This window comes from Athene noctua, chromosome 2 (assembly GCF_965140245.1).
Source record: "Athene noctua chromosome 2, bAthNoc1.hap1.1, whole genome shotgun sequence".
NCBI classification, from domain to species: Eukaryota; Metazoa; Chordata; class Aves; order Strigiformes; family Strigidae; genus Athene; species Athene noctua.
Window position 1 is genome coordinate 21,874,646 of NC_134038.1, and position 26,842 is coordinate 21,901,487.

The 26,842-nt window shown below is 36.3% G+C and overlaps 1 protein-coding gene across 5 annotated transcripts in view; it reads right to left on the reverse strand.

The window, feature by feature from the left end:
* ZFPM2 (zinc finger protein, FOG family member 2) overlaps positions 1-26,842 on the reverse strand; it is a 315,049-nt gene that overhangs the window by 164,538 nt on the left and 123,669 nt on the right. The window contains exon 1 of one of the 5 annotated variants that reach the window (XM_074898552.1): positions 13,985-14,084. The exons of the other annotated variants lie outside the window; for them this stretch is intronic. The gene's annotated coding sequence lies outside the window, so the exon portion shown is untranslated. Of the gene's footprint in view, positions 1-13,984; positions 14,085-26,842 lie in introns of those variants that run through there. 5 annotated transcript variants of the gene reach the window in all.

The window sequence follows — 26,842 nt, forward strand, 5'->3', positions numbered from 1 at the left end:
GGATGCTGGTTTAAGCAGTGTCATACCTGTGGCCCCAAGCCAACTTGTGACCTCCAGAGTTTGCTGGAAAAAAGAAAATCTCACCCTGCGAGTCTTAATTAAGAGTGAAAAATGTGTCAGCAACAAGATTTTTCCCCTTCAGCCTCTGAAGTTCAGATGTAAGTTCTCTCTGCAGCTATGGTCCCCTGCACAACTGCTCAGCATCTTCATAGATTACATGAGGAAAAGAAAGGGGAGTGGAGATTTTATTGCTGTATCACCACTTACAATAACAAGTGTAAAGACTCAGCTGGTACTGACTCTTCACAGATACCTGTCCATGGAGATCTCAATGAGCACGGTGAAAAGGAAAGAAAGGATAAAAAACTGGTGAAGCTTCCTCTAATCTGTGCTCCAGTCTAAAGAAAGCAGAAAATTCCGTGCCAAACACTGTTAGGAGTTTCTAATGATCAGCAATTGCAACAGATCACCTCAGTACTGAACACTGAATAAAAAGTTTCTTCACATACCAGCAAATTATAATATATAGAATCCATACACACCCCTGGGATTCATCATTCCTATGGTAAAGTCGAGAAGCAGTTTTACTTTTCTGTTTTCATCCTAGACTTATCTGCCATCCGACTGAAAAGGACAGCAAGAAACATAACAAAAGCAGCACTAAGAAATACAAGTAGAGAGGAACTAATGCGCTGCTTTTAGCTTTTGTGAGTTAGGTAAAAAAATTACTTAAGAGACATTCCATTTAGTGATATTTCCTTCCCTTTCCCTTGCTACAGAGCAAATTTTTTTTTTTTTTTTTCCAGTTTGTTCTTCATGAACACACTTATTTCCAGCTTGCTGAATAAGTTTATACAAAATATTTGAGACACATAGTATGGGCTAATCAATTTTGGTAAAAGATAATGCTGTTAGTGCTGTGGGCTGTTTCTCTTATCTTGTTGATGTAGCATACTTTTAAAGTCTGTGATTACTCAAAGACTTATGATAGCTGCACTGTAAAAGAAGCCCCTAGTCATGACTCACAGCTACAAAACATCCCATGGCTTTTAAGATATTAGGCCACCTTGGTGGATACAAAACCAGAATGAAAGGACTCAGTTTAGGATTCTCTTCTTACATATACATATTGTTTTAGGAATGCCACATAGGGCTTGCATAAAACAGAAGGTAGAGAGGTCAGCTTAGCTTTGTCTGCTTTTAGACCAAAATCAGAATAATTTAAAAGAACTCCACAAAACATGTGGTGTACACAGGAACCAAACAACAGCTTTTGGCCTTTAATAGGATTTGACACAGTTAGAATACCACAAGATTTCAACTATAAATAGTATTTCTGAACAAAGTAATACTGACTTTCATTCCATTCTTGAATAAGGAACAAAGGAATGTATATCTAAAGGTAAATGATGAACAGTGTTTTGGGAGAGAAAAAGTGAACTACTTTGGTTCAGAATAAGTGTATCCAGACTTATAAATGTTTAACATTTCTAAGCAAGTCACTGGTCGCTTTGGCAGTAGGTTTTTTTGGTTTGGGTTGGGGTTTTTTTGTGGTTTTTTTTTTGTTTTGTTTGTTTGTTTTGTTTTTTAATGGGAAATAGCTTTCTAAGTGGAGTCAGTTAAAAAGAATCAGTAAGCTCTTCCTCTGCTATAATTAGAGACTGGTTATTTGACATCGTGGGGCTCTACCAATTTCCACTAGCAAATGTCTCCTTCTTTGCATATTTCCAGTACACAGCCACCTGGCTCTTTAATGAATATTTTTGCACAGCAGAGAAATCATATATGTTGTTTCAAACAAGGACTGCTCTGAAATCAGAGCAAGCAAGTTAAAAACCCTCTCAGAAGTTCTTAAGCACTGCCCAGCCCAGAGCCCAGGACCTGCCTGACGTCCTGTATGCACAGCAAGAATCTGAAATTAATTTTTGACTGGTGTTTACCTCCATTATTACAAACTAATATGTGTACGTTTGCACACAGCAGTTCACTGAGAGCTGAAAACTCTCCCATTTCCACTTATGTGATTCTTAATAAGGTAGCTCCAATATTAAATGCTCATACACTTGCTTGGCAGACATAAACTGCATTATTGAGATACCTCCTCTAAATTCCCCTCCTTCAATTTTCAAGTCTCTGAGACATAACACACACTAAACTACAGTTTTGAACATAAACTTGAAATACGACATTCTCTATTCAAGTACTCCAGTCAAACCCTGATAAATCAGGCTGGCCATGCAGTGATCTTATCCTTTCTGACTCTTTAATAAATCGAACCTTGTAAGTTCACGCTGTTGGAAGTTGTCACTAAATGAAATTGTGACCTTATCCGATGTGTGAACTTATCCTGCTGACAACTACATTTATTGTGTGGATAAGCATGGGGGGAAAAAAGAAGACTTTTGATAATTGTGATCTTAGCCATATGCAACTTTAACAGATGGGATCTTTTTGATGTTCCATTAATGATTTGCCTATGATGAGCCTCTACTCAGGAAAAAAAAAATGTTCTTCATAGGTAAGTGGTAGGGGACTGGTAAGTGGTATGAAAAGTGCACAGAGGTACTGGCTGACAGCAGTAAATCAGAAGCCATTAGCCTAACAGAAAGAGCTTTGAATTAGCTTGTAATTGCAGTGGATAAGATAACATAATGGAGGTGGCAAAACAGAAACATTCCATTTCCATAGGACTCATTCAATAGCCCCAAACTCTGAAACAAGTAACTGAGAGTCTGAAGCAGTAATCCAAAATATCGTAAGCTATGTCAGTTCATGATGAATGAATGATTGCTGCCTCCCCTTCCAGCACTGGCTGTATGGTTCTCGCTGCTGTTGTGAAAGAACGTTAGGTAGCAGGCAATTCCTAGAATCATAGAATCACAGAATAGTTTGTGCTGGAAGGAACCTTTAAAGCTCATCTAGTCCAACCCCCTGTAATGACCAGGGATATCTTCAATAGATCAGGTTGCTCAGAGCCCCATCCAACCTGACCTTGAATGTTTCCAGGGATGGGGCATCTACCACCTCTCTGGGCAACCTGTTCCAGTGTTTTATCATCTTCATTGTAAAAAAATATTGAAAATTGCCAACCACCTCACACTACCCTGTCTGTCAGGGATTTAATACATCCTGCTACCTAATTCTCACATGTCTCCACAATGGATAGCACTGTACCTATTCTGCAGTGCATTGACTTTGGAGTGAGAAGACTTGGAGGGTGTCAGGGTACAATCTGGTTTGCATCACCGCAAGTCTGCTGTGGGATACAAGAACTGTAGTTATCTTACTAGAAAGACACACATACATATGACACAAGTTCACACTGAAGCCCAAACAGTAATAGACTACATTACAAACAACCTTCTAAAGAAATTTTACAATTTGCTTTACAATAAAAATTGCATTGAAGAATCTTGGTAAAACTAGAGGTTATTTAGGTTGTCCAGAAGCAAAAGTAAAATGTAATCTTGCTGCCCCAAAGACAAGAAAATATGGCAAGGCCACTGTTATGATGATAAGTATGGAAGGAGGAACAGACTCGGGACTGAAAGATGAGAAAACAGCTCTGTGGAGTCACCCTGGAGGGAGGGTTGCTATTCTGCTGCCACTGAGGGCATGGAGGGTTTCTGAATGGAGCAGCCTTTCTCTGAAGACACTGCCACCCCCCAGCAACAGCTCCCCCTCACCCTGATTCTCCCTGGTCCCATAACTCTTAAGCAGTAGGATCAAACAGAACTTTTAGCACAATAGTCATGAGGGAAGTAGACACAAGGATAACCCACGGGTTATCCACTGCTCTAAGCTATTGCTCTCCTTTGCCTACACTTAGAGGGAGGTCTAGATAGCAAACACAAGGCAGGAGAAGCTACCACATGCCACTTCATTTCTGAGCTGCCTAATGTTGCCCCACCTTGCCAATGCTCCCACAGGGCAGCTGTGCACTCTAGTTAAGGATGACAAATGAAAAGACTTCTCTATTTTCTGTAACAAAAATCTTGCTGCTCCCTACCTTTCTTTAGAGCCCCAAAAGTCAGAAGCACTTATCTTTATCTCTCCCACGTGGTGCTAGTAAATGCAGTGGCAGAGAGTGCAGGTGCTATCCTTATCTGCAACAGTGCTGTCCTACAATGGACAATAAAGGGAAGGAAAGAATATTCTAAAAGTAAGGACAGGGAAAGACTAGCCAAAGATTTTTAGGGGAAAAAAAAAAAAAAAGACCACAGAAGGAGGGGGGAAATAAATTTTTAAAAACAAGGCAAGAGAGAGGGAGTCTAGGGAAGGAACCATTTGAAGACCCAGGTTGGGTCTGATCAGGATAGAAAGACACAGCCTGGAAAGATGGGAACAGAAGATATTCAAGAAAAAGAAGGATGCAGAAACCTTGCCAGAGTGAGAGAAGACATATATATTTCCAAGCCTGAAACAAAGGAACAGAAGTGCATAAATTCATATTTAGAAACAGAATGAAAACACTATTGTCCTTTTTTAGCCAAGGTATGTGTGTTGTTTCAGTGCTTAATTCATAAGCTAAACAAACAAAGTAATATATGCTTATTCTAACACCTCATTGCTCAGCTGAATCCTGGCTAAACTGAACACTTAAAGCATATCTACACTGCACTCAGTGATGTGATTTCACCTGATATTTGGTCAAAACCATTCTCTACCTCCACACAGCCAGATGATGTAGGCTATAAAAATTTTCTGAGAAAAAGTTTCATTAATTGTTATTGAGTTTACACTGCGCTCCAGCTATGATCACCACACTGACACAGTACTCCAGCCTGTTCGATGTGACCCTAAGTACAGGTACAAAAGCTGCTCCAGATTCCCAACTGCAATGCAGAGCTAACTTCAGTGATGTGAAGGTGCACTGTCTTGCAACACAAGCAGAGTTTTCAGAGAGTGCAATTTCAAAAGGAATGTATGCAGGGACTCTTCAAAAACTCAGAGCTGTGCTCTACTTGTGAAGTCTTCATTTGCTTATATAAAATGAATACAAAGGAAATAATTTTACATTCCTAGAGTGCTTCACACTCCCGTAATCTACAGAATTAAGTAGGAACATAAGATCCCATCCCAGGTTAGAAAAGCATAGACCTGCAGTAGTGAACACATCTGCATCAATTTGAAATCACAATATGACTTCTAAATTTTGCGGGGGCTGGGGGGAGGGCAATTAATTAAATAAATGCTAAATAGCACATAAATTGAGTAACTACTAAAGATACAGCTCATGGAAAACTACATCATAATTGTCCATCAAATATACCATCAAAATAATTTTTAAGGCTTAAGCTAAACTATGACAAAAAGTACATTTTTTTCTTGAAAGTCAGAAAGAAAGGAGTACATAATGAACACTGCTGCTAGAGTTTGATTATCTTTTTTAGTAGAGCAGACTTTTATACAGCTGTATTGACTTTTCCTTTATTTGGACTGCTTCATTGAACTTACAGAAACCTGCTCAAAGGAAAAAATGAAAGAGACAGAAGTAGAAAGAAAAAGATATTTACGCAAGATACGTTAAGAAACGCCAAAGATTTTTTCACTTGCTTCAAACTCAAGTTGCATATAATATGAAAAATACTCCATTCATATCAGCATGTCTTCTACAGACAGAGGCAAAATCAGCGCAGCCATCATGGCAAAATCCTGATCCTGTGATGAAAATAGAAGAAACTATCTTTAGTTTTCAGTCTACTCATTACAAGAGAAATTTACACCTCTGTTTTCAAAGTCTAAATATCATACAAGAAGAAAAAAAAATACTATTTTTGTCTTTCTCAATCATTTTCCATCTTCACATTTGGATTCACAGTTCAAGAGGTTTGTTACTCCCTGTATGTGTTGAGATAAAACTGGAGTAGAAATATTTGCAAAAATACAGAAAAAAAATCCCCAAAGGCAACCAGCGCAGCTGAAGAGCCCTCCCTGCAATTTTCTGTGAGAGGAATACTGTAAACTCCATTCTCACATGGACACTCCATACTGGCAAAAATGATTCACAATTATATTATAACACTGTGCAGACCCAGTGGGTTGAGTAGGTTCTTTATCCCAGCTACATGTAGCTTGCACAGCTTTGCTCCCTCTCTCTCCATCACAAATACACATGATACAGAAATGCCAGACTTGGCAAGAGCAGGCTGATGATATTACTGAAGAGGGTTTTCTTGATAAGATCATCATCTGTTTCTGGACTCTTGGGTATGCTCCTTTCCTCAGCAGAGGAATAGTCGCCCCTGATAAATGTCCCTTTGTGTGCAGATTTTCCCTCGATATATGCGAAGACATTTCAGTCCTGAGTCTGTTTTTTTGTTGCTTCATATAGCTCAAATACAGTTAGAGGTATATGGAGCGTTGTATGTAAAGCAATAGAAAGGGACACAATTGAAAATACAGCTTATGTAACTCAGGCTGAAGCCTTTCCTAAGATAGATGCTACTCTGTTAGAAACAAATTAAACATTTCACTATCACCTACACCAATCTTTCCTGAGGACTTTTTGGAAATCTTTTAGCTGAAAGACACTAACATTTTCTTCTTTACAATATTATTTGCATAAATATATATGATATTTAGCTAAAATAATTAATAGACATTTATGGTTACCCTATACTGTTGGATTTTTTTTTTACTTGGAAAAAGTGAAAAAATATCAAGGTAGCCTGTGTTGTTAGGGAATGCAGAAAGCTGCTAAAATTAACTTATTATGAACAGTGTGGAAGCTACTGAAGTTAACCTAATATGAAGACTGCTGTATTAATACTGATGTAATGAAATGTATTAAATGAACAAAAATGTTTTGGAAAGTATTAACTCTAAAAGCAAGAGCAGTGAGATCATCTGTGACTGTATCTGTGGTGTCTTCTCAGTTTACAGTACTTATGCTTAGAGATAGAAGTATCTATTTTCATCTCTCATTTGTGTAACAGCAGATGAAGTTATTTGCTTTCTATCAGATATCTATGTGTGCTCAAAGCTATGAAACCACTGCTCAGACACCGATTTCTAGCTCAGAGTATGTGAGCCAAACTGTCCAAATGTCTTGCAAAAGAAACAGATGCTTTAACATGATTTGCCTATTTCCTTTCAAGGTTCGCAACAAATTTCTGAAAGAAGAGTACCAAGAAAAAGACAAAAATCTCAACAAAGACTCTAATTTATCAGTATTTAGTGTGACCATCCAAAAGATCTAGTTACTGTTGAGATTAGGAAGGCGAGAGGGGGACTGGGACAAAAGGAGATTGAATGCCATGCTCCACTGCTTGCATGCAATATATAGTTCCATCTATTATAATTATAATTTATATGAAAAGTAACATCATTATAAATAGAGATAAATGTAGTATAACTATAATGTACAATATCAAGATTCAAATTAATCATTTCTTTGCACTTGCTGGGGATGGCCATGCATAACAGACACATGGCTCTGCACTGCTCCAGCACTCATGAGTTATGTGCTTATCTACATCGTCTGTGATCAAGTACCAGCAATGACCAACACTGCTTTTTAACACTGTTGCCAGACAGGAATTGACTGCTGGTTTTGGACAGGGACCAGAGTACCCTCACTTGCTCCTTCAGTGCCTCAGTCTGGACTATCACACAGCTTTCACATTCAGCTATACCTTAACATAGACAAGACTTTGAAGCCAATATAAAGAGTGATGCCCATTTATAAGGCAGACTTGTAATTTTGAGTGAAAAAAAAATCTTGAACAGAGATTGAGCACAAGTCCTGTGCACTACCTAAATCCTAATCTGAGGTTTACATAAGATGTAAGTAGCATATTGGCCTTGTGGCAGCCTTCTGTACAAGAATGATCTTGACCTTCATGTGAATAAGTCCTAGGGGCACGATGTGTGTAAAGCATATGCCAGACTGTTTTGCCTTACCATCTTCACATTTGTGAGTGCAGGCTTTGAACAGTCCCTTGCTGCTTGGAGAGATGCAGCAACTGGGGAGTCTGAGGAAGAGTCATGGCTGGCACATGGGGCCTGTTTTGCAGCAGGAGGACACAGACGGTCTTTCTCCTGGAGGATGACCTCCTGAGACTGACTCTTCAGAGCCTAGACTTTACCTCTGTAAAAATGACTGAGAACAAATCCATATCCTCTTTGGCCTTAATAAAAATTTCAGCCTAAATAAGAAGCTCAGGGTCTCAGAGTGAGTCAGTGCTGGCAACAGAAGCCCTAGTTTCCTCTAAAAATTGCAATCATTTCACACAATACATAAACGAAACATTTTTTTGAAGAAGTAGGAAAGTATTTTTGCCAAGGCACAGCCAATAAACAGGCAGTGTCAACAGAGATCAAAAGATTCCTAACTCAGAATATATCTGGGCTACAGAGATATTTTGACTTTGAAGCATTAAAACTGCCCCTTTACTATGATGTTTAAAAAATACTAATGTCAATTTGTAAGAGCTTCTTACTATCCTGCAGTCGTGTTGTACTACAAGAATATAAGAGGTATAGGCTGTTACTGAGTATTAAGTACATAGAGTTAAACCAGTTAAATACATAGGAAATGCTCATTCTGAAAAGGCTGAAGCTTGATATCATCATTCTCCTGCTAATGAAATTGGCAGTTTACAAAATTATATATAATAGCATAAAAATTCCCCTAAAAGTATCTGCTCCTTCTCCTCCTCCCCAATAAAAAAAAAAAAAATCACAAGAATCAATGCAAGGAGAAAATTCCTATTTTAGCCATGACTATTATTTTGATGTACATAGATACTTTTCAACAATTCCTTTCTGATAGGCACAATTTTCTGTAAAAGGAGTCTTGAAGAAGGGCAGTTTTATTCTACCAGGTTTTCTCCCCATATGTTTTCAACTCAGTTAACAAAGTACATTAACAAGATACATAATGCATTAAGTTAAAAGGATAAAAAAATCTAGACAAACAAATCCTACTTTTACATATCCAATGCTGTAGTTAGTGGTTTCAAAATCCATTTCTTCCACCATAAAAGTTTGAACCTCTATGCAGCCTCCTTGAACTTTGGACCACTCTTTTGCAGATTCCAGCACCTCAGTATAAAAGCCAGCTTTCTATCCTGTCTCCTGTCCCCTGGACACTGCTTCCTCATCCAGCTCATCTGCCAACCACCCCTCCCTATTGCCTTCTGTGGCCTCACTGTTCCTCCTCAATGGCAAGTATTGGGTCATACCCAAGTTCCCAATTATTGCCTCCAACAATGTCCAGAAGTAAAAGTCAGAAAAACAAGAGGAGTAAGGCACATATGCTTTGCTTCACACAACTGATGTCTATCTTTCTGTCTTCCCTTACTGATCACAGACCATCTGCCAGCCAAGCCTAATCTGCCCCTTTAAATTCCTAAAAGCTGTTTCCTACCCTCATCAAATGCAATTCAGAAGCTGACAGTATTTTCACTGACATCTGTATCTTGTCTGAGTCATCAGATACCATCCTGAGTCTAAACTTTTCTATTGTCTTGACTGTACTCATCACAGAAGTACAACACTCCAAAGAAGATTAATTTATTCTACCAAAAAAATTTATGACCCAGTGTGGACATCCCCAACATATGGGGCAGCCTTACCAATAGCTGTGTTACTAGCATCTTTCTTACTGCATATGCTTATTATTTCTTCTCCTTGCATCTCTATGCTTTATGCAGTCTTCCAGTCCACAAACAGAATCTTTCAGGCCACAAAGAGAATTTCCTCAATGACCTGCTGCCAACCTCCCACCAAGCACGAGTCAGGAGAGCTACTAACAGCACTTATATTCAGTATCCAGGCATGAAAGTAGATGTCCATGAGGAGAATGTTACAGCACCGAAGCTAAGTGGTGAAGAAGTAACAGCCCTGGAGCAGTTTTTGTCTGGAAATAGAAAGTCCAAACTTTTTCTCATGAGTAGAAGCTTAATAAAATGTAGGAAAATGTTTATTTTTGCTTTTTAATTAGCTGCCCTTGTTCAAATAAATGCATGTTTCTCTACTTTCAATTTTTTTTCAGACAGATAGTAGTTTTGAAGTCTCTACTCAAACACCATGAAGAGATTCCTAAATTATCTCCAATTAACGCTAGCAAGCCTTGTGGCACTGCCCCTGAATTAGGCTGCAGCCTCTAGGAAGGCAGGGACCATATTTAACCTATCCCTAAAAGTATCAAGAACACTCTCTGGATTAGATAAATAATAATAAAATTGAAATAAACTAGGGATAAATCCTAACAGAAATATTAAATTGAGACTGAATTGTGAACAGTTCAGGTTCCCAAGAAAGATCGAGCATTCTCTGAATTATACCACAGGAGATTTGTGGGATCTGATGGTGTGGATCTGAGTATCAGTGGATCTGATACTGTACTTCACTCATATAAAACTGTAACTAGAATACATGTAGGCTAAGAGAAATATGGCCTTTCAAATTACACCATAAGCATTAAGGTCATAATGAAATAAAAGGAAATTCCATGTTCATAAACTTCACAGTGACATAAAGTAAATAAAGAAGTAAGTATTAATAATATTTGGAAAAAAAATTCATACTATGCTCCATACATTTTTTCACACCTTTTGTAAGTAAGTATAAATACGCTAATACTCTAAATCAATAAGATAATTTCACAGAAAAAGTAAGTCTCATCCATGACTGGGTTGTACCACTAGCATATTAATTTATGCATATGTGAGACTATATGTATAAATAAACATATACATCTTGCAGTCTTCCACTATGCCAAATATGGCCACAATATGTTTATGGACTTTCTACGTGCTTATGCTGTCTTCACCTGGAGGCAACCAATAAAAAATACTAGCAATTACTTTCTAAAAAGAGAGACAGATATCAAAAGGCAGTACCAAATAAATTCCTATAAACAGGTAACTCAAACCTTTGCTAGCTCCCATGTAGTACTTTCTCATGCATATCACAATAAACAGTTCCAAGAAACTATCAAATAAAGAAGATACATATGCATTTTAGAGAAGACCAGTCTTGCAGCAAATGTTTTAGTCACAATCTTGAAAGATCTGAGCTTGGTGATTTGGATATAAGCCTACCTCCTGTGAGACCTCTAAAATCACTCATAATCTCTGTGTAACTGGAAGTAATAATACTTCCCTTCTCTCACCTTTTATTGACCTCTTTTTAGATAGCAAATAATCCAGAGTGGGGACTGTAATCATGTTTGCATGTCCAGATATACATACAAAAAATGTAAAACAGATACATAGATACACACAGAGATAAATAGATGATAGATAGATATGTATACACACATATTTTTATTTATCTATCAAGTATTGTGTCTAGCACAAAAAAACTCTGTCAACAGAAACCAACAGCTTCTAGGTGATACTATAATACACACAGCAAAAAAATAATATATCTTGGCATTCTGAAAGGGATGCCCTTTTCAAATATACTTCATCTCTTTTGTCTCTGGCAAGTAGGCTTGCAAGGAGGCTTTGATTATGTTTCTGATATGTACCCTGTATCATCTTTTAGAATAGTTAAATAAAGCTCAGTCACTGTATCCTCTGAATAAAATGAAAAGGAAGACAGAGAGAAGGAAGCAGAGGACTACTTTCATATATAGTATTTGAAGTTTGAGGTCTTTGCTTTTGTTTAATTTTGGAATTAATTTAAATTTAACCATTGGCTTGTTTTTACTCTTGAAATAATTACAAGCAACAAATTTGTGTCGGTAGAAAAATACTTGCTTATATACTGCTTTTCATCTCCCAGATACACTCACAAAATAGCAAAAATACCCTTTGAAATATTGAGTTCAATTGTTCCAAAAAATTGCATACAACAGTAGAAGCAAACCATTTATTCCACAACACTCTTCTTACCTGCCACTGAAGCATATAGAGATCTCTTCTTCTAATTTATTGTCATCTTGCTAGAAATATTTAGACAAATTAAAATTATTTCAATTTGAGTGGCAGCCCACTCTTCAGTGTCATTCCAGGACAAATGTGTCACCTACTCTTACATCCTTCTTTGATCGCAAGAGTTTTACAATCATGCATCATTCTTTGACTTTTTTCACAATCATCCACTTAGACACCTCCTGGCAACTAAGCATTGGCACTGCATGCAGTAAAATTACTGTTGTTCCTCCCTGTCAAGAAGAAATGTAATAAAACCTCTAACAGCAAATTAATGTCTTCACTTTGTAATGAGTATAATTATGGTAGGAAGACGCATGCAAATAAATATGAAGATTGTGAGTAGAAGCTTTAGGTTTGTTAGTAATTTCTAGTAGCTGTTTACATATTGTACATTCATAGAGCACTTGGAAGAACAAAGTAATTCTGTTTAAAAACTGCAACACAGATCTCACAATTACCATATCAACAATACATTTCTGTATCCACAAAGCTTTAAGTATTCTCATGGAGAAACAGAGGTATCACATCTCACCTGTCCTACGCCAAGAGAGCTTGGTATAAATAGTGTAGAATTTAAAAGCACTACACAATAAAGATACCAGTGTCTGACAAAACCATTATTTCACTGAGAGGTATGATACTTCCTTCTGAAAGGCAATAAAAAGTAAATTCTACGCTGCACTGTACATAAAGAACAGTTAAAATGAAAAATTTGTTGTGTGACATCCCATGTTGTTAACAATATAGGCAGATCAAGATAAGTGGGTGGATTTGGATCATCATCAGAAGACACAAGGCCATATTTGCCAGTCTATTATGTCATGTTTCTTGAATTCATGAACGCAAGAGTGCAATAACTTTTTGTGACATGATGGAGAAGTTACATTTTATACATGCTCTAAATACACAGGCAAGATAAATGAATTAATACCAGCAACCATATTGGTTTTTTTAAAACGTTATTGGGCAATATAGCGTATGGATAATTCTGAAGTTTAAAGCATACAAACTGCTCAGAAAACAGCAATAGAAAGCAAACTGTGAATGCTAGATTGTTTATGTCAAATTATCCCCTACCTTTAAAAACCAAAACAGTAGGAGAAAATGAGTAAGAAAATAATGTTAAAGACATTCTTTGTTAAGTTAAAAGGGAGCACAGCACCAAAACCACATACTCTTATATCTGGAGTTGATGACTGACTAGAAATGCTGTCCTCTTCCAAAAATGGCTTGTCCCATTTGGAAAGGCTATAATATTTTAGGAGCAATTGTTATTCACATTTCCCTTCAATCATTCCTATTCAAAACACAGGTAGATTTACAAAAAAATGTGCAAAGAATAAGTTTAAGAGTAAATGGTGATAAAGTTTTTAGAAAATGCCACAGTTGTATCCAAAGTTTTTAACTTTAATTAACTGACCAATTATTAGCTGCTTTGATGTAATTGCATTAATCTTTAGTCACTAAAAATGTATACAATTTTGCACTTTCAAACCTATGCTTTAACGATATGCTAATTATACAGTTCAGATGATCTGGAAAGAAATCCATTTTGCACTGATGATATAAGGGAGTGACAGTACAATTTACATTAAGAAATGTTTTCTCATTTTTCTCAAAAATTGGTTTGCACTCAGCCGGAGAAATCTAAATTCAACCAACAGGCTTCCCTCCCTGCTTCTCCATGGTTACAAAATAACATGACAATCTGAATGACGAACAATATGCACATAAGAATGGGTTACAAAAACTCCTCTGGACACAGGTAGACAGGCAGTCAATGTTTTCTTTTGTAATCTGATTAAAAAGATGATTACTGTATAGAACAATATTGAAATGCTAGTAGCAGACAGTTCTCAGTGACATTATTTCACACATTTTGAATTAACTATTCCAAATTGTCTAAATTAGCCCCCAGGGCTGTTGGCCAGTCCACATTCCTGACTTTAAGGGAAGACTTCTAACTGGAGAGGCTAATATAAAAGTTCCCCTTTTGTTTATGACTTCATTCACATACCTTTCTTTACTCCAAGTTTAACAATACTGTACCACAGTTTGCTTTTGACACGTTTTCCTGCAACATTAATACCAACCTGTATAGACAGAGCTTGAAAGAGTGATTTGTTCGTTGTGATTTTCCTTTTAGTGTTCAAGGGACACAGACTGCATCGACTGGGAGATGACACAGTGAGAATCTTGCTTCCTGGCACACTGCTCTTCATCAGCTACAGACATCTAAGCACATGAAATTTGAGGGCTAAAAACAGTCTTGATTTATTCATTCGATTCAGAGATATCTGGCCAGATATATTATGAAAAAAAAAAACCCATACCCATAACTTATCATCAGACTGATGTTTCATTAGTTTGTGAATTCGTGAGGAAACACAGAAAATGAATTTCCCAAGTTTTGGGGACCACATAGCTTTGCATCAGTGTGGGAATGTAGTCACAATCATTTGATGTAATATTAAACCTGTACTTATGCATAGCAAAGATAAACTTAACTCATTGTGATGATGTGCCACAGACAAGACTAATTAGTATTAGACACACAGCCTAAAATAGTCTGGCATCCAAAAGTGCAAGTCCAGGATTTTTCAAGATTATCAAGAATAGTGAGCAAAACAACAGAAAAATGATCTACAAGGATAGATAATTCGAGTAAATGATTACAGACTATCACACCAATCACTTTTGCAATTTTATTTAATAAAATAACTTTATTCAAATAATTTAGTCAGACTATTAAATATTTCCATCAGGCAAAACTTCACATTTTGAAAAGAACATTTTGCATTTGAGAATACCACCTTCCAGTAACCTTTTCCTTATATTTGTACTATATTAAATGTATTTCTCAGTGATGAATAGAACTTGAACATCAAATTAAAACCAGCAATATTAGGAGACTTAACAAGTGCAAAGACAGAAGCATGTAAGCCTGAGGATAAAAAAAAAAAAAATTCCATCATAATATAATTCCACAAAATAAAGATGAGGGTAATCTGAAACCTATGAAAATTAATATCAAGATTTTAATTGACCTCAGCAGGTTTCAGTTATGCCCTGCATGTTCAACATGACAGTTCAGTGTTATTTTACAGTGTTCCTAAAGAATGCTCACCCCATCACCACTTCACCTTGTCTCCACAGTTTTTTATTTCCACTGAAACTGAGGTGTCTGAAATTGCTCTCTGCAGTTACTTCCTTCTTTGTACAAACATGTTTTCAAAGGCACTTTTGAAAGTAAATTTTTACAGTTACTGTTTTTCCTTTAAGAAAAGAAAGCCTTGGTGAATGTGAAACTCTGCAGCGATTTTCTCTGGAATATGTTAGGGTGATAAATTGTGGACTCTGAAAAAAAAAAAAAAAAAAACAAAACACCAACATAGAGGAAATCAATGATCATTTCAAAGACACACATAAAATTCACTACACCAGAACATTTCAACACTTACAATGAGAACTACTCACACAACATGATAGTTGGATGAAAGAGGTGGATGGTATCAGTGATCCTGTTTAAAGTTCTATTTCAACCGAGAGATTTGTTTTGTAAGTGAGAGTATATTAAAAAAAATATTTTTTTCAAAACTATATTGTGATTTTCAGATCACTGAAATGACTTCATAATTACAAAATATTTGTCTGAATTAGGATTCCATTGTAGCTTTTCTACCAAAATTTTCTGGAGGAAGGTTGTGTTTTATGTGCAAAAAAAGTCGTGGGTTTTTTTCCATTTCTCCAGGAGTTTGGGATGCCAACAGCTTAACAGCTACTGACAGTTTAACAGCTCTTTCATTCTTAGCCTGTGCCACTAAACCTGAAAGCCACCCTCTAGAAACAGTGAATTTGATCAGTATTTCAACCTAAACACTTCACTGTTTCAGGCTTCATAGGCAGAAAAACAGTATGATAAATTAGACTTGGTATATCTGTTCACTTTCCTGGCACTATCTGCTTGAAGCTAAGAGAAGTCATAATCTGCCAGCTGCTATATCATAGTCCTTTTAATGATACAAAAGCATGTACAATGAATAAGCTGAGGATAACTCCTCACAGTTGTCCTTGTCCCCTTGCTCCACTTTTTGTTTTTACAGGAGAGAATTTTAAAATGTTTCCAGAAGATGAAGAGGTAATTAAAAAAAAAAAAAAAAGAAAATTAAAAAAAACCTGTATTTACAATGGAGAGCAATGCTAAGGCAGTAGGAATACTAGAGGCAGCATATACATTTGAGGTGCCCCTGTTACAGAGATGGTCTTGTGATTCAGGCATTTGCCATAACATACCTGAAAATCTTCAGTGCTTGCTTTTGAAGGCTTGACTCTTCTCTTGCAATAGGTCTGTGAAAGAGAACGAGAGAAAAAGATCAATTCCCACCCATTAGAAGGCCATGTCACCTGAATTCAAAATCACAATGCTGACACTGCACATAGACATATATACAAATGATTACCTGATTCATGTTGTCCAGTTCCAGAAATGCAGGCTGCTGTGAGTTTTCTACCTAATACCTCTCATTTTGGCATTTCTGCTGCACTACAAGCAGCCCCCGACAGAAGAGTATCATCTGATGTGCAGGGCTCCATCAAGTGAAATTCCCATTTGGCCTTTTTATCTCATGAGTGTTGGACTCTGCACAAGTAATAACACAAAATATCTCTGACCTGCAAACGATTTACAATAACATAATCAATAATGTATTGCCTGTGATCCACTTTACTGTGCAAGAAACAGCTTTAAATGTGCGGAAATATTTTAAAAGAAGAAACGACAGCAACTTCCAGTCATTATGTTTTTTATATTATTGCTTTCTCTCCTTTCACATACGTTTACACACATCTGTTACACCAAGAAAAGACCATTCAGGAGTTCATTTATACAACTCACCTACCAAAGACATTGCTAATAACAGAACATTTTCCAGGGTTCTGCCCGAGGGCTCTAGTCTTTAAACTGCTGTGTTGGCCTTCGCTTACCAATGGAGAAATGTTGCTACCAATTATTTTATCTCACCCACCCTGCATGCCTCTTGTATATAATGACATTTTTGAGGCTTTATATCTCCTTGCTAACGGCACTAAATGCAGATGTGTGCTGGATTTGAGGCTTGTATCTTGTAGAAGGGAAAACAGAGGCTGGCTAAATGAATGTTGGTCAAAAGACTGAGTCAAATCGCTCTGAATTCATGACCTAAAGCACATGGATGGATAGTTACCAGCAATGACACAATGTATGGAACTTGTTAACTCACAATAGCATGTTCACATACCCAAACCCTTAATTCCAAACCATAATTTTTCCATACTAAGTGACTTTCTTTCTCCTGTGCTGCACTTTAGAGAACATAATTATGTTGTGAATCACAATATCTATTTGAAAAATAATTAGGAGAATGTGGGCCAGAAGGGGAATGAGAAGAAGGGTTATATGGACTATTTACCCATGTCCCAGCTCCATATTCATGTATTACATAGAAATGAAAGTGTAGGAGAAGAAAAGGAGCAACTTACTCAGGGTTCCAGTAACTTTTCCCCTCCTCTTCCTTGGGAGTAAGTGTGCACAAGAGTGTGTGCACACAGGCAACTTGGGAATAAGAACTATATGTGTCTCCATTTCCTTCAACGATCCCTTCTCTTTTTACCTTGTCTGATGTTATTTGTTCTATCAACATAACACATACCTTGCTATCAAACCTCCTCATTCTTACAAGTACAAACCTTTTGTTAACACAATAAACCAAAAAGTTTATTCCCACTACATAGAGTGTCATTCCTTTTTTACAAGGGTCTTTCAGTTTTCTTCTTCTCATTCATCTTTAGTCTCACCTCCTCAGACTTTTCTCTTGGTTTCCATAAAAAAAGTGTCAGAGAATCCTAAAATTAAGAATGACTGTAATTACCCATAGACCCTGCACTCTGTATTTTGCCAACATACTGCATGGAAATCCTTTAGAAATTCTTTTTTTGATCTTATTTTTCTGTTACTTTTGTCCAATGTATTATCATTTGATACTGAAATATGTAGGTAAAATGGAATTCAGCAATCATGTCCACTTAAGAGTAAATAGGTCTAAAAATTCTAGTAAAACTGTATCCAGCTCAAGTATCGACAAGCATCCCGATTTATTCATCTCAAAATCCATAACAAATAAAGGTTTGATTTGTTCTTCTCAACAGAACTGTTTTCAAAGTTCTCTAGATGGATGATATTATGCTTTTCTAAAGTCAAAATTAATTTTCCCTTTTAGAGTCAGCCTTTCATGTATCTTTGAATGATATCTGTCCAAGTGACGTTTGCAATTACTTCTAACTTTTTCATTCATATGCACTTCATCCCAGTCTTCAAGATGTCAGTCAATTCTGGCAACACCCAACTTGCTTGTCCATAAAAATTTTAACAATCTGAAGTTTAGAGACTGCCATGTATATACAGCACCATGCCACGTTTTGACTATCCAACCGCATTCATGTCCAAGCAGTTAAACTGGATGAATTTGGAGAATAAAATTTTGTGTAATGGTTGACTGATATTTTACTAAAATCTAAAGATTCTAGATCTAAATCTAGATAATCTATATATATATTTACATTCACTCATGAATTTATAGTGCTCTCAGAAAAAAAATATTTTTTTGCCTGACAAGATTTGTTATCTTCCTTCCTTTCATCTCTTCATCATAAAAGTGGAATCTGAAGCCACTGTAAGCTTTTTACAGACTACTTAAAAAAAGAAATGTAAGCTCTAAATCAAGTAATTTTTGTAAAACACACCAAAGAAGCTATTCAAAGCCTTGCTATGAAAACCAAGAAATGTGTTTTATAAAGAGCTTGTGTTTTTCATATTCTCAGGACAAATAGTAAAAAAAAAAAAATCTACCTTTAAGTTTCCACTTTCTGATGAACCATCAAACAAACAAGGAGGTTCTGTAGTCTTCAAAAGATTGGCACAATGTTTCCTACAGTTCACACTGCCAAGCAAATAGATAATATTCACAGCTATCCTGGTAAGAATGTGTGGTGGGTTGATCAGACCCAGGTCAGACTGTCCTGTAGATTATTCTGGTTTTGGGTCTCAACCATGTGAAATACATAACATCACCAAATGCAATCAAGCAACATACTGATCAATCTAAGACTACTCTGTGTAGGCATATCTGTTCATACAAAGGTGCAAAAGTACCTCCTGCCTGTTGGTGACATCTGCTTTTCTCATTCAGCTATGCACTTGGCATGTGAAGCAAAAGTTATTCCAATATCCTGTCTATTGTATTACAAATTCTGGGTCATTTGCCAAAGCCTTGAACCATGTTTAAGGTCACTGAGTTGTCTCAAGTGTCAGTTTACTTAGATTTAGTCCCTGTTTCAATTTTGTCAGCCTGAATCAAAGATCTCTCAAGTAACTGTTGTACAATCAGGAAATGTAATGTGGTGAGAATATGAGGCTGCTACACCTACCACAGTCTCTTAATTTTAATGCTAAGTTTTTCCCATTTTGCTGCTTATGATATGCCTTCAGAAAACATGATGAATGCTTTTGCATTTCAGGTTCACATTTCTAGTATTCCAGAATGTGATTTTTTCGGATTCTCCCCTCACCCCCAAGCATCTTGCACTATATAGTCTGGAGATGGCAATCAAATATTGAAACTGTAGTGGTTAAATTACTTCGCTCAATTTGCAGGAAGTGTAAATTCATTTCAAGGTTGGGTGTTTTTTTTGGCAATTTTCAAGTGAAAAATTACTTGTAGATTTTTGTGCCATATCTTAGGACGGTATGTAAACCAGTATGGTTATGGCAGGACTCTTTTCCTCATTAGTAATTTTGCTTTAACTCAGCATGATGCCCAGCTGATCTCAGTATACATTTAGAGATTAATATTTCAAGCATACATTTATTGATTAATATGTGAATGCACTGCACCACTGACCCCAGCCCTGTGAAACAAATACTATTTGTACAAAGGGATGGGAGATTTCTCGGGGATGCCGTGTGTTTTCACTGATCATTCCAATGCAAATAAAAATTCAATCAATATGTAATCTCACAGTTTCAACTAAAAAAAAAAAAAAAAAGTAAATTTTTGAACCAAGAGCTTTTCTTGAGTTGTACTGTTAAAAAAAGTGCAGTTTGCTGAAAAATACCCTTTGCAGCTTCTTAAACGCAACAGATGGTTGTGGCTTCTCTTGAAAAGTATGAAAACAATGACATGTACTTCACAAACAGTCCATCCATAAGCTTGTATTTCAAAAGACTATAATTAAAGTCAATATATCTTCCAATAGATTACCATGTGACTGTGAAAGAGAAGTAAGTAACATCAAATGAATTTTCACTTATCCCCAATTTAATCCCCAGTCAACACATATATCATAAAACATTGGTATCCCTGTATTACTCCACTTGTAATTTCTCCCAAAGGATAATCCAGTCAGTATTAGATTCTTCTCTAAAATATTAAAAAAGTTACAGCTGGTTGAAACAGAACATTTGCAGGCCAGGCACAGAACCCAGTTACACACATACAGGGATTTTATCCACATCATCATTTGGTATTAGGGCAGTTTCTCATAATCAATATGGGAGGTTTTAATTATTATTAGAAGTGTATTATTGAAGTACACAGCTCCAAGTCCCACAGGGAATGTCACATATCCTCTAGATGTCTCTGGAGATTAGTTCTGAGAACATTATAACTCTGAGCAGGATCCATTGTAAGGAGTCAATCATTATATTAGCATTATAACTATTCTTCAATATTTGCTCTGTGGGAAGAAACAAAATATTTTTGTGCCTGCGGTCTTGACTCTAGGCTACCCTCCACATGCACACTAAGCTGTTATTTTCTCTTAGATGTGTTTCCATCTTGAGATTTCACTTTGCATTTTAGCAGCACATTTTTGTTACATAGCAATATGTTGTAGTTCTATAATATTCCATATTAGAAACTGATATGGGCAAAATATTAGTCAAAAGCTGCATGGTTGAACTTTCACTATGAGAATTTGGTTTACGAAGCTGTAATTCTCATTACTGATTTTTCACTACCCTTAGTTTCATTATACTTATAACTCTCAACATGTAAATGAACATACACTTTGGATTTACATAGTTTATTTTGCGATGTTTGCCATTACAGTCATGGAAACAGAAAAGTCCCTTGTAATAGTTTTCCATAGTTTTGTAAGTGATTGCACCTTTGTTTCATACCAACTTTTGCAGATGAAACACAGTCTGCTACATGTAGCAGTATGCTGCTTCTCTGGATTGGACAAAGGCATAATTTATCCAAAACTCACTGGTGTCACTTCCCATTTACTTCAGCTGGCTTTGAATGGGCATTTAGGAGACAGGCCCTGAACAGTACGACTGCGTTTGCACAGCCATTCCCATCCAAGGGAATGGCAACCTTACAAACTGGAGAGATGTGCAGTTTGAGCGCCATACTTTGGGCAGATGGCAAACCAAAACTTAAATGGACATGTTTCCCTGAGAAGAACATACAGATCTGCACTTTTGTAAGCTGGAAATGCTACAGAAAGATATGTGTTTGCAGGAATAAAAAAATGTCATTTCTTGTATCAAACAGCAATCTGTACTTACTGAAAATAAGTCATCACTCAAGAGAAGCTCAACTGTTTTCAGTGCTTTTGGTCTTTAACAATTAGTAGTCACTTTCCTTTCTGATTTGCTTCATTAAAAATACATCATCAAGAATGAATGTAATCAGTGTAAAAAGACATGACAATGGAAAACAGTGTACTGCCTTTGACCAAGATAGAAAAAAAGACTGCATGGCATAGCATAGAGTTACTAGCTAATGTACAAACTCCTGAAAAGCAAATTTAGTTTATTGTAAAAACAGTGATTTTAGCAACCTTGGTGCTTCTCCTGAAGTATAAGTAGGGAGAAAAGAAGGAATAAAAAAGACACCTTTTGATGAGAGATTATGTAGTCTCTACAATCGAGTAAATTTAGTTGCTGTTGCAGCAGAGGAATGTGATAGGAAATTTTACAGTTGAAGGAGAAATGTCACAGTATTTTGATAAGAGAGCGATGAACTTTTTTTCCCTTGTGCCATTATCAAGGCGAAGTGAACAAAATACATCATTTATAACCCACTGCTCTACCATTATCTCCTGGTGAGACACTTGTTTTAAAACACACAAGGACCTTTTTTCTCTAAGACTAAAGCTCTCTGTGAGGCTCAGTTCTTCCTTTATAACCATGAAAGAAAGTTGACACTTGTGTGGGCCAAAGTTTCCAGGCAACCACACAAGGGCACTTATACACCCTCCAGGTCACCCCTCGTTCTGAAGTACAGAGGAAGCATATGAACAGTATATGTCCCTTTGATCACAGATACCATCTGAAACTGATGTGGAGAGAAAATCCTGCACTTTGTAAGAAAGGCACTACAGTCTTCTCAAAGCTTTTTCTTACCTAATATACACGGAAAGTAAAGGTTAGCATGTTAGCGCAAAACTGCTAAAATAATTTTTCTGTTACTAGCTACAAAGCACCACTGACTCTCTCCTGACATTTAGTATTCTTGCCTAGGTATTCTTGCTCCCTATTTTTTTAAAAATATTAATCTCCAGCACAACAGCACAGTTGATTTACTGTACAATGCTCATTCAGCAAAACTATACACAAGCACGCAATTGTGTACGAGCACCAGAACTGTGTACTAGAGAGCATTCAGTAGAGGGGACTTTAAGTAGAGGCATGTTTCCAGACATACACAAAATTCCACAACACTTCCATATCAATATACCAAACCCACAATGTAAACAGAAAACGAGAAATATACTCTTTTAATTTATGTTGAATAAGAGAGAAAATATTTGCATTCAAAGTCTGGTGCTAATTAGTATAACCAATGTCGGTTCAGTAGAATTAAATGTACATGAGACTAAGTTACCATATCAGAAGATAACAGGGTGCAATATTCTGGAGACCCCCTCATTAGTACTCACATATTTTATTTGCCCTGTAGTATGAAAGTCAGATTCAGATATAAGCAGCCAACTTAACTTATTTCATGAAAACAAATAAAAATCTTGTTTCCAGAAATGGCAGATGAATTTACTGGACCCCTCAGGTTATTCTGATACTCCTACATACAATGTGTTTAACAGCTCAAATGGTTTGTCTTGACTGCTAATGTTAATGCATTTGCTGAGTCAATGAGGAAAAAGACACATTATGTGAACAAGGAGAACTCTAGTAAAATAAAATGGCAAATTATTCACTTATATTGAAATGTACCACATTTCATTCTAACAAAAAAAAAAAAAAAAAAAGAAAAACCTGAGACAAGCCTAATTATAATAAAACTGACTGCTTCAAGATCATTTTTAGATGCATAAACACAGGATATATGTTTATGTAAATACTCATCACAATATGCAGCAGATAACAGAACCTGAATTGTCACCTTAAGCTTCAATTGCACAAGTAAGGGGTGAGAAGGTACGCTACAGATTTTGAACTATTTACCAAAGTTTTCATCTGGAGACAGGTATCTACAAAAACAAAGTAAAATAAACCAGAACACATTTCTATTTTCTTATTCCTTTCTACTTAAATTAAAAGAGACAGCCACAGTTCTTCAAGTTTTTGCTGATTTTTTCATTATTTTGGGAACCTTCCAAAAATTCTTAACATTTTCAGAGATGAAATTCCAGCCAAATCATTACCTGAATGATGAATGGAAAAGCTCTGATCATAACTAAATTATGAAACTGAATAAATTAATAAGGTGAATAAAGTATGCTATTACTATATAAACATTTTTGTTCCCCACTGCACAATAAAAAAACAAATCGGAAAAAATATTTATGTTAAATATAAGACTTTCAAATGTTTTGCTGAATTACATAATATTTCTCCTAGTGTTGTAGAAACACCGCCAGATTCATTCAGATGGATAGATGCTTGAAGCAAGAAAGAATATTTAGAAGTTAAGTTGTTCAGGACTCTGAATGAAATGAATTTAGCAATATATTCTTTCAAAGCTTTCATATAAGACCTATCATTTAATTGCCACACTCCAGAGCTGGTGGGCAGGTCAGTCTATTACCGAGCTTTTATATTTAACTTTGGTGGAGTGTGGTTGGTCTAAGACCAACAGAGTCTCTCAAAACAGGATGATAAGTTAATTTCACAGTTATCACAAAATAACATATGATATTAGGTGGTAGCGACATGATAACTCCACTGGAAACAATGGTAATTACATAGTAAATCGTGTCAATGATACTGCATTATCTCCTAACTGTTCAATTAACTCGTGTCACCACTGCATACTATGTTTAGAAAGTTGCTGATGCATTATTTCTGTATCATAATTGCAAAGATAGCTGAATAAGATAGCACTCTATAATTTTAGAAAGTTTCTAATATTACTTGGTGAAACTATTTGTACTATGGAAAACAAACAAGCATTGAGGTGAACAATGAGACCCAAAAACTTGGAAGATACCACCTGAAGTGGAAACAGGTTGGCAAGACTGTCATCAAATTACTTTTTCTTCTTTCATGTGGGGAATCAGACATTATTTCACAAATTGAATTCCAATTGATATTTATTCAGCTAACCAAATGGTAAGAGCCCTCAGCCATCATTAAAACAATTACAAATTTAATCCCTGAAACAAAGTAATTTCTCCTGTGCTGTGCAGATAGTCTGATAAATATAGATTACTTCCATAGTAAGGGAGTTTTCCTAAATTTTAAAATAGCACAAGGATGAAAAAAAATATGGGCTTTTCTATAACACACTCAAAAAGCTGCATTTTCACCAGTGACATAACTGGCCTTCTTGTTTTCACTCATACAAAACAAAAGTCCAGTGAGGTTAACGGAATCACTCAAACATAAAAATGGAATAAAGTGCTGCCAGGAAGTACACAGGGCTATTTATCTTGTTATTGCCTTTTAATATTCAAGACTGCAGGATATGATTGTTCTCTTTGAACGGTGTCATGTTCTGCTCATCCATACACCATTGCTTTGTAGTTCAACAAGTTTACTCTTAGCCACTATTTTTGTGAGTACAGAATTAAATCATCAGCTTGTACAAATCAGAGTTATAACTAGATCAAAGCAAAGCAGACAAAAGGTTCTATGCTGATTTACATCATCTTAACATCTTGCTCAGCAACAGTTCTACAAAAGAAATGCCCAGTATCTGTGAGTCAATCCCTAAATACTGACCAACGGAAAGGTTTTAAAATCTCTGTGTGATAAGCATGCTTTGGGACACAGGCATCTAAGAGACAAGGAAACTTGTGGCAATTAAAGCATGCTTTAGACTGTACAGCAACATTTACCTGCAACAAAACCACTTCTGAAGCATGAAAATGTTTTTGTATTTTTCAATTTTCCTTTGTGACAATGCTATTTCATACAGCTTGTTTAGATTTGAGCACCTCTTTCAGGGCCAACTCCACCTACTTTTTCATCTCTGCTCATACTAGTTTTGTGGTTATAAGAATACAAAGGAATCTGCATGAATTTAGTGCATCATTCATTTCCAGCAAATCAACACACATACTTTCAATTTGTTATGCATGCGAGACGTGTAAAACTATAGAGGTTTGGGCCTCCGGAGGACAAAATAAGCAAAATATGTAAGCATTGTATCTAAATCATAACTGAAGTTAAACTCTAATTTTAACACACAGACTGCACAGTGAATTCACAAATACCAGGAAGGACTTTAAAGGTATCAGACCACATCCTAGATTTGCCCTTGGCTGTCCTATGAATGTACTATGTAACTGTCATCTATAGGGGCCAACCTGTGCTCCCAAGGTGTGACACAGTTCAAGCGATGCTTCCACTCCCCCTTCCCTGCAGTCCTTCCTTCTCCCAGTCCCCAAAAAGATGATACTAATCTCCTGTGCATGGCCCTGACTGACTGCTTCTTCTGAGGTTATGGATGTCGCATTGGAAACTAATTATTGGCAAGTAAGGAAATAAAACAAAACCCCAAAAGTTTAAACTCAAGCCAAAGCTTTCCCAAAACAGGGACCCCAGTAAGATAAGTTTAAAATTCCTCAAAATTCAATCTCTTCTGTGCTAATTAAGCATCTGAATTTATTCCATTTCTGGTCTTACATCCAGTGAGTTTCAGAATACGAGTACAAAAGCAAGAGATGTCAGCAAGAGTAAATAAAACAAAGAAAATAAGAAATAAATAATTCTGCCCCAAATTATAAATAATTTAGTAAGTTAAACTAAAAAAAAAAAATTATGAACATAAAAAAAGGAAGAGAGAAACCATGTGCATTTTCCATTTCTAACAGCAAAACAGTGCAGTGGGAGGACTCCACGCTGCTCCAAACTGGGAGACTTTCTGGGGGGTTTTGCCGTTTATAATGCATTTATATTTCTCAATTTGGCAAAAGTCTCTCAATATAGAAACATCAATTCAACCTTCTGAAAGTGGTCTGAATTATAAAAACACAAATCAGACAGTCGTTATGTGCTTTACTCTGTTGCCAACTTTTGTAACTAGTGTAGCAGATAATAGTGAAGCTGAAATTTAAAAAGGATTGTTTTGGGGTTTTTTTGGGTGGTTTTATTGCTGGGTTTTTTTGGTTCAGGTTTTTTTGGTTTTGTTTTTTTTTTTGGCTTTACCATCTTCCAGCATCCTCCATAGAACTTTTGAGAAACGAGACATTTCTTTTGAATCAGATATCCATTATCAATTTGGACAGAGAGCGTCTGAACCAGTATTATCTGCAAATGATTTATGAGGGCAGGTATTTCTCTACCTGAACGTTTTAGTGAAACCATAAATATCAGTAGAGACAGAGGCTGAGATTCAAAGAAAAAGCCTTGAAAAATATTTTATATGAGAAGCTACTTCCATCTGATGAAAATTTTAATTTACCATTTATGAATTTTCATGTTAGCAAGATCTCTCCTGCTTTCT